Source organism: Salvia miltiorrhiza, chromosome 1 (genome assembly GCF_028751815.1).
Source record: "Salvia miltiorrhiza cultivar Shanhuang (shh) chromosome 1, IMPLAD_Smil_shh, whole genome shotgun sequence".
Classification (NCBI taxonomy): domain Eukaryota; kingdom Viridiplantae; phylum Streptophyta; class Magnoliopsida; order Lamiales; family Lamiaceae; genus Salvia; species Salvia miltiorrhiza.
In genome coordinates this window covers 11,401,329-11,411,385 of record NC_080387.1, presented here as the reverse complement: position 1 = coordinate 11,411,385, position 10,057 = coordinate 11,401,329, and the positions used below count along the sequence as shown (strand labels likewise).

Genomic DNA, 10,057 nt, shown 5'->3' with positions numbered 1-10,057 from the left:
AGCATGGTCTAGGTTGTGTACTGATGCAAGAAGGAAAAGTTATAGCGTATGCTTCACGACAACTGCGACCGCACGAGGTGAATTATCCGACGCATGATTTAGAATTAGCAGCCGTAGTGCATGCTTTGAAGATCTGGAGACACCATCTCTATGGATCACGGTGTGAGATATACACTGATCATAAAAGTCTCAAATATTTCTTTGAGCAAAAAGATCTGAACATGCGACAACGAAGATGGTTAGAGTTGGTGAAGGACTACGATTGCGGGATAAATTATCATCCCGGAAAAGCTAACGTTGTAGCTGACGCTTTGAGCAGAAAGAATCAGGGAGAGTTAGGATTTCTCCTTACTCGAGAAGAGAACCTGATCAAGGAATTCAAGAAGATGAATTTGGAGGTAGTAATACAACCACAAACGACAGGAATAGTAATTTCTGCACTGAGCATTACACCTGACTTACGAACGAGAGTAGTCACAGCTCAGAGAGAGGATGAGAAGATGGAAAGGTTACGAATGAGGATTCGAACCGAAAAAGTGGAGAATTATCAAGAGGCGGCAGATAATGCCATTTTGTTTGAGGGAAGACTGTGTGTGCCCGATAAAAAGGAGCTGAAGAATGAAATCATGAGTGAAGCTCATGACACCCCTTATACTGCACACCCAGGAAGTACGAAGATGTACCAAGACTTGAGAACGAAGTTTTGGTGGGAAGGAATGAAGCGAGAGATAGCGTCTTTCGTTGAAAGATGTCTAGCCTGTCAGCAAGTGAAAGCGTTACACCAACGACCCTATGGCAAGTTACAGCCATTGGAAATTCCAGAGTGGAAATGGAGTGATATAGCCATGGACTTTGTGACAGGACTGCCAAAGTCAAAAAGAGGAAATACCGCTATTTGGGTAATCATCGATCGATTGACGAAGAGTGCACATTTTGTACCGATTCAGATTACTTATGGATCTGACAAGTTAGCTCAGATTTACATCCGAGAGATAGTGCGATTGCATGGAGTACCGAAGACGATCACATCAGATCGAGACTCGAAGTTTACTTCACGATTTTGGATGAGCATGCAGAAAGAGTTGGGTACTAAATTGAATTTTAGTACAGCGTTTCATCCGCAAACAGATGGACAGTCCGAGAGGACTATACAGGTTTTGGAGGGCATGATCCGAACTGTAGTGCTTGATAGAGGAAGCCAATGGGAGCAAGTTTTGCCCCTGATTGAGTTTGCTTACAATAATAGTTTTCAGTCAACTATCAACATGGCCCCATACGAAGCCTTGTATGGAAGAAAGTGTAGATCTCCGCTTTATTGGGATGAAGTTGGAGAAAGGAAGGTACTTGGACCTGACGCGATAGAAGAGATGATCACTATTGTGAGACAGATTCGACAGAGAATAAAAGAGGCACAAGATCGTCAGAAATCTTATGCAGACACCAGAAGGACGGAGATTCATTTTGAAGAGGGAGACAAGGTTTTTCTAAAAGTTTCCCCATCTAGAGGAGTTCACCGTTTTGGAGTGAAAGGAAAACTTAAACCGAGGTATATAGGACCTTATGATGTATTAGAAAAGATAGGCCCTGTAGCCTATAAACTAGCGTTGCCTCCGAGCTTCGCGAACGTCCATGACGTTTTCCATGTTTCTCAATTGAGAAAGTACGTGTTTGATCCAAAACACGTCATTCATCAAGAAGAAGTATCCCTGGAACCAGATTTGAGCTATGAAGAGAGACCTGATGCTATTCTGGACCGGAAGATTCAACAATTGAGGAACAAGTCGATTCCTTTGGTGAAAATCCAATGGAGACATCACGGTCAAGAAGAATCAACATGGGAACTTGAAGAGAAGATGAAAGAGAAGTATCCAGAGCTTTTTCCCGAAGGTGAATAACTCAAATTTCGGGACGAAATTTTTTTTTAAGGGGGGTAGGATGTAACACCCCGTACTTTTCCTATGATGTGAGATAGTGCCTTAACACTATTGAGAGAACTGAGATGTTGAGACGCGAGACTTTTTTTTATGATTAGATAAGACAGATTGTCTTTTAAATAGAGATACGAGTGACTAAACCGAGGATAGAGTTAGAATGATGAGATTCGAGAAATGAGCTGAGATAGAGATGCTGATTGAATTGAGCTGAGATTTTAATTTTATTTCCGATTACCGGGAATAGATTTACCAGATACTGAGTTATCAGAGTTTGATTGACCTATTAAAGAGAATAGGTATAATGAGTCTGACCTAGAGTCGAGGAAGAAAGAGTGAGAACCTTGATGAAAAGAGTCGGTCCGAGAGATGTCTAGTTTGTTTGCTTTGCCGACTGCTTTGATGTGACATTATGTGAAATTACGTGACTAATCGATTATGTGATTTTCGTGATGTGTGTCACTGTGACCGAGTTATTATGATTTTTATTCGAGACCTTAGCATTTGGAATTTTGATTAAGTTTCCAAAGCAAGTATGGGTTATTTTTATCGAGAAATCGAATGATGCCGGTTTATGAAAATTTTTCCGGGCATAATATTTTTTTTAAATTATTTTTCCTACGAAGAGGAATATTATAGTTGAGTGAGTGCACTAATAATAGTGCTATGATCATTATTTTGGTCACATGAATAATTATACTATGGTATTTTATTAATGAGTGACTTTACCATAGTTTTGTGATTTTTATTTAATCACCTTTCACACACTTTATTTAATTTCCCATACCATATGTTATATGTCTCAATTTTGCTAAGTATGGAATTGAGAGAGTAGAGATTGAGAGTATGAGATGAGAGAGTGTAGAGATTAGAGAGAGAAAGATCATTCATTAATTAGCAAATATTTCATAAGATTTGCAAATCTCCTTTAAAGATTGCAAGATCATTCTCAATCTTGCAAAGCCAAATCCCTCTCTCCCTCACTAAAATTTTCGGCCATCTCTCTCTCCCTCACTACAATTTTCGCCCAACACACACATACACTCATCTTCTTCACCTCACACTTCCACCATTTTCCACCATTAGAGCAAACCTTCGAAGCATACTACCAAACACCTCACATCACTCTAAAACATTCCATAAACACTATCTATCCTCATTTGATCAAGAGATTCCTTGAAGAAGAGCCTCAAAATTTAGAGTGAGAAAGTGTAAACTTTGGTAAGAACTTGGGTAAGTAACCATGTTTTCCCTAAAATCTTGTTTGAAAGATGTTATGTGAGTGTATTCTTGAAAGATGAGCAAGAAAATCACCCCTCCCTTTTCTTTTCCAAATTTTCGAAAAAGTGGGTCTTCACCCCTTTCAAAATTTTTCTTTTTCTTTTCTTGTTTGGGGGTGAAAAATGAGAGTTATGTAATGTATATTGATGTTTGATATATGTTGTGAAATATGTGTCATGAGATGTGAAACTTTGATGGAAGTTAGTTTACCCCAAAAATGGTAACTTTTGAGTTAATGAGTTAAATGATAAATTGATGATGTAAATGAGTCTATGAGGTGTATATGATGATGATTGATGGATTAATTTGAGTATATGATGTCAATTGGAGTTTTTGATGTGGGTTAGTTTACTAAAATTAGGGATATGTGTATATATGCCCTTATTGGTGAATTGATGGTTTTGATGTGAAAATAATTGGTTAAAAATGAAAGATCTATGAGTTGATTAAAGATTTGTATGTGTTTGTAAAAATTTCAAAGAGTTAGTTTAGTAAAAATTAGGACTTTTTAGTCTATGTGTTATTTAAGTGATTTTGCTTGAGATATATGTTTTTAAGCATGATAGTAGTGTCTTTGTATATTTTTGATTAGGTCTATTGTAGGCTAAATAAAATTTTGGCTTAGTTTAGTTTGTATGATTTTTGAGTTTTTATATGAGGTGAGTTTGATGCTTGATAAAATAAGGTTCAATTTGCTCTATGATCATTATGAGAATTTTATCCATGTTTTGCTAAGAGTTTTATGTTGATACATGGATTTTCATAAAAATGTAATAAATATAGTTTTTATGATAAAAAGAGAGTAAATATGAGAATAATGAGTTATATGATGTAAATGATCATATTTGAGTATTTGAGAAATTTCGAGTATGAAATTGAAAAGGAATTTGTTAGATATGTTCGTTGAAGTGTTTTCTATGAGATTTGAGTGGATGATGAAAGAAAAGAGTCGAGATTGAGTATTACGAGTATTTTGATGTATTTGAATGTTTTTAAGTGCTTTAAGTGCTTAAAATGAGTTTTGATGTGTTTGCTTTGTATAAATGTTGAGTTGAGCATGTTTGCTTGTGTGTATGTTTCGGAGTCGTTTTTCACGACACACTGACCTACTGTTTTCGAGGGGTTCTTGATACCCAAACGCGCTGAAACTTTTATGGTAGGTCTTTTTGAGAGTCTTGAGCCTGCTGGTAAAATTTCAAGTCATTTGGACTTCGTTTGCTATTTTTATAAAATGTAAAACTAAAACTGCTACATTCTGCCGAATTGTTCGGTGAGTAGCCAATAGAGTCGTCGTTTCCAGTAGCTTTCCTTAGCATTCTGGAACCCAAATTTTTATGGTTGAGACCTGAGTGTCCTAGCTAAGTACCCACAAAATTTCAGACCGTTTTGACAACGTTTACTATTTTTCAAAAATCAAACTTTTCGGTTGCTAAAAACTGCCGAATATGGTAGACTGTAGTAAAACAGTCATATCTCCTAAAATACTTGGAGTTTTTGATCCTACTTTTTTTTAAATGAAACTAGACGCGAAGAGGTTTCTTTTGGTATGAGTTACGACCCCAGGAGAGTTCTGTACAGAGTCTGGTGAGGTTTTAAAGTTGAGTCAGTGCAGAGTAAAGCTTGTTTTCGACTTGTCTATGTGTGTTTTTAATATGCTTAAGTGCTTATACTTGTTTATGTGCTTGTTTGCTATGAGTTTGAGTCGAGTTGAGAGTTAAGTCGAAAATTGGACGTGTGAATCCTTAGAAGCCAAGTATACCTAGGGATTGAGTTTTAACGGGTAAATAGACGTTGAGTGAGAAGTTAGAGTAAAGAAGAGATTGGATTTAGAATTTGAGTTTCTGACTAAGGTTTGTTTTATCACATGAACCTTCGATGACGATGACGATGTGATGATGACATATGAAGGCCCGAGCGAGACGAAGAAGTAAGTTGCCTGATTTCTTTCCAGAATAAGCGAAGGACTTCAGGTGGGCAATATTTTGAGTATACAAATATTATCCGAGCTTTCTAAAATGATTTAATGATATAATGATGTTATGAGATTAACAAATGTTTTGAGATAAATGATATTTGAGAACTGTTTGACTTGCCAAATTTTTGATGTTGAGCTTGTGTGTTACCCTCTACTGATGAGACGAATTCGGTCCTGCCACAAGCGGGATTTTGTGCACAGAGGTGACTGTGAGCCGTCTTCGGGTCGGCCGGTCACGGTACTTGAGAGGGAGGCCTACTTCTCAGTACCTTAATTATGATGATGAGTTGTAGATGCGGTACATACATGACGTATACTTTGTCTGCAGACACTTATTTATGATGTTAATTATGAAAACTGCATGCACAGATTCTTTTAATACTAATTTATTTCTGTGTATTGCTGAGATGTGGCAAGTTTCAAACCTATAGCTCTAAGAGCACCTTTCTTGTTTTTCGGCATTTGCCCACTGAGCATTATGTACTCACGCCCTGCATGTATTTCTAAATGTGCAGGCTAAGCTGGGAGTGAGATTGGACTGGTGCTGATGGGGGAGAGTTTCAAATGATGTAAATTAAATTACTATTTTGCCTCTATGATAATAGAGTCTTGATGTTTGAATTACTTAGTTTCTTTTGAGATCAAGCAATACACTCACGGTTATGTGTCTTCATACATATAATCGGTTCGCCTTTTGCTGCGATACTCTGCAAATTATGCTTCCTTATGAAAAATGAACTATACGCGTTTTGTTTTTGTTCGTGAAATTCCTAATAATTAAAAAGTTATGACAATGTTGACGATTTTACCCTTGGGCTAATTTTATGAAGTTTTTCCTTAGCATGCTTTTACGTGAGCTTCCGCATGACGTTCACCTAGTTCCTCTTATCTTTTATTCTTTAAAAATAGTCGTATCGATACTCGTACCCCACTATTACTAGTGTCGGGTTTTCGGGCTGCGACACTACAACACACCATATAATCTACTTATATAGAGACAAAGGACATACATATGCAATCATGAACACAATCAGATAGGAGATAAAATAGTGAACTTAGGAAACATTGTATACAAGCATAAAACGATCTTGCTTTTAGTATACAAATCCAACAATCTCCCACTTATACTAAAGAAAACTTTTAATATACAATGTGTCTATTTACTCAACTCCTAACACTTCTCCCATTTATACTTAAAGTTTCCTAAGTGGGTGGCATCAATCGCATTCCCATCCTTCAATGACCATTTGCGATAAGCCCTTTGTGAAAGGATTAGTTAGTTTCTCCAATACATGTTAATTCATTCTATGAGCACATAACCTCAATTTACAAATAATCGTATTACTTGGTACTTACTCTCCATGTGTTTGACCCCTTGTGGTTCTTGGATTCCTTAAAGTTTGCAACTGCACTTGAGTTATCGCGAAGGTGATGCTCTCACGCTAACTAGGAATTGCTCTTAGATCCTGGATGTAGTGGTCAAACCATAACGGTTACCTCCCAAGGAAAACACATGGCTCGAGGTAATTTTTCTTTGTTCCGGTTAGCCTGGAAATTCGACTCCGCATAATCTAATGTCCTTAACTAGGACTATACTGATATCTTACAACCATACTAACTGTATAGCAAATATCAGGTCTCGTACATAGCAATCCATACATGATGCCATCCATTGCGGAAACGTAGGATATTGCCTTCATTTCATCAACCTCAACAGGCATCTTAAGACATAGTCTTTAGATAAAGGAACGCCATATCTAAAAGGTAGCAATCCTTTCTTGGCGGTATTCATACTAAAACGAACATTCACAGTATCAATGTAAGACACTCGAGATAAGCCCAACATCCTTTTCTAGTGATCCCTTATAACCTTGATCACAAAGATGTATACTGTACCTCCTTAGTCTTTCATCTGAGACTGTTCGGATAACCATTACTTTATGTCTTGACAATAGCTCCATATTGTCGCCAATTAGGAGGATATTATCTACATAAAATGCAAGATAAACCACATCACCGATGACATGAGAGCGATTGACACGAGATGCTTCCCTCCCTCCCTCACGTAACCTTCAGGTCGTTGCACATGGATGTCCTTACCTTTTCCAAGGTAATATATAAGACATCCATTTGCCAGACTTCGATGGTTTAAGTGAGCTGCTACGGGTAAAATGATCCGAATGTTCTGAGCATGGCACTGGCAAAAATATCATCATAACCTATACCTTTATACTGGGCATAACCTTTCGCCACCAGTCTAGCTTCGACAGCTACGACCTTGCTCATTCGGGCCTGTCATTATCTTGTATACTCACTTACAACCTAAGGCTTTACTGCCTCCTGGTAGCAAGATTTTCTAGTATACACCCATATTCTTAATGGATTGCTCCATTGAGGCGTGCCAGGAATCTACATTCTCGTCTCCCACTAATTCCAAGTAGATATCTCGGTCGATTATCTTATATTCACTAACAGGGACTGAATCCAAAGATCTTCCCAAGAACATAAATCGATCGGGTTATCCCACAACCCTCCCACTACAATGGATCTGTGGTGGCACATGTGTGTCAACAGTGCGTGCCGTGTCTTGTGGTACAAAACTCTTGCACACTTGGCTTGGGTGATGGAATCGCCTGTCTAATGTCTTCAATTTCTTGAAGCACACTATCTGACTTGGATTAGTGATTATTATTCCCATAGTCCACTTCTAAGAATCGTGTGTCATTGCTAATAACCACTTTCTGATTCTTTAGGACTAATTGCAAAGATGCATAACTCATCATCGGACATATTTTTCCAAGAGTGACCTGTTTCTTCTCTCCACCACACCATCTTATATAGGGATTACATGGTGTAGTAAAATGGGTTGGAATCCCAAACACTGACAATGAATCAGAAAAGATCATTCCTAACACATTATTGGCCCTTTATCCCCTTCGCCATCAATGACCCGGTCTCCATCTTTTCCTCTATACAGGATTCGCAGGTTCCAAATGGTACAACCTGGATTGAATCCAATGTACTATTTAGACACGAGCCTTTGGATCCTGTTAAGATAGATGTGACCTAATCTAGGGTATCAATATGTGTAAGATCCTCATGAGAGATTAGCCTTAACTTTTCTCTTTCTTTTGTTTGCTGATGTATATGCAATATAAAGGTATTATGTAGACAAGTTATAGTATAAAGAGAGATGTTTAAAATACTAGAATAGACAACTTTGTCATTTCTTATGATAGAGACACCACTATCAAAAATGACATAGTATCCATCTATTCAAACTTTTGGAACATGATAAGGAACTCTCTCAAAAACTAAACTATGTCTTTAGAACTTAAGGACAAGTCTCCAATTGCAACAACTGCGACTCTAGTCACGTTGCCTATGAAGACAATCAACTCATCACTTTTCAGCTTCCTTGTCAGCTTAAAAAGCCATGCAAGGTACAACAATCATTATCAGTTTTTCTCGTTATCCACTACTCACAACTGAGTAGAAAACGAGCTGACATGTCTCAGTTACTACAGCAAGTGAAGTACCTTAATCCTTTTCCTTGAGTATTGAAAAAACAACTCTCCAATTACTCAATCTTATCACACCACTACTCCCACTATTTCCCTTGTCTTTCTTGCCTCTTGGACCCTTCTTCTTCCCGTCTTTCGACGAAGTAGATGGCTCTCCTTTGGCAATAATAAGTGCTTGCACATCTCTCTCCCACAACTTCCTTAACCGTAACTAGAGCATTCAACAACTCAAAAAGAGTATTATCCTTGTTGCTCATAACAACGTTGAGGTGAAAGTTCTTAATCAAAAGACTCGGGAAGATAAATCAGGATAATATCGACTTTTGCCTCACCGTCGATACTCCCACTGAGCAAGTCAAGTCCATCAAACAAGTTTTCTATGTGCATGACATGCTCGTTAACTGAGCTATGCTCGTTCATAAAAATAACAAGATTACTCTCATCAAATTTAAACGAGTAGCCCAGTCCGACTCTCCGAACATTTTCTTAAGATTCAGCATGATGCTAAGAGCATCGCCCATGCCCTGATGTTATAGATGCAAGATTTGTGACATTATTCTCATAATATAGCATTCAGCCACATTATTCGTCACATGCCACCTTTTATGTAGTTCATTTTTCCCATTAGTTGTCTCATCGTTCGAACAAATAGAATGTAGAGTAGTAAGCAACACAAAAATTGTGCTAGTTTGTGATGAAGATAAACTCCAAAATGCGTTTCCATATATATATATATATATATATATATATAGATATAGACCGGTTAAAGACTTTTTGCAAGAATAAATAAACAATAGGAGACATAGACATATCTGAAAGTAAACAATTAAACATGTAAGAACATGAATCACATAATTCGTAACAATAATATTGTAACCTTTTTATAAAACAATATTGATGAAACCTCCAATTGCCCAAGGAATCTCACGAGTAAGCCACGATCGTGTGGACGTTTACACATGAACCCCTCAACCAGACTATTCACCTAGTCGTTTAATTTCCATCCATGTCAACTTAACCTTTTGACAAAGGAAATTAATAGTTGGCACCTTAACTGGACCATATCATCATTAAGAAGGGACTCCTCGGGGAGTTGTACATTGTACTTGATATGATATCTAAGCAAAGACCACATTTTTAACCTTGAAAATTATATTCAAGAAGGGACTCCGATGGGGAGTTGTACATTGTACTTGAAATGTTATCTAAGCAGCGACCACAATTTAACCTCAACAATTAAATTCTCGAAATTAGCATACTCACTAGGACCATACCGCTTTCAATTTAACCTCTTGGTTATCTTATTTAAAATTCATCCTCTAAAGTACCTATGAAAATCATACGAG

General features: G+C 37.4%; 1 long non-coding RNA gene across 1 annotated transcript; it reads left to right on the top strand.

The window, feature by feature from the left end:
• The first annotated feature begins 4,768 nt into the window (after nucleotides 1-4,768).
• Nucleotides 4,769-5,995, top strand: LOC131006596 (uncharacterized). The gene is made up of 2 exons (XR_009095622.1): nucleotides 4,769-5,182; nucleotides 5,703-5,995. It is a non-coding gene; the product is annotated as an uncharacterized LOC131006596 (long non-coding RNA).
• The last annotated feature ends 4,062 nt before the right edge of the window (nucleotides 5,996-10,057 follow it).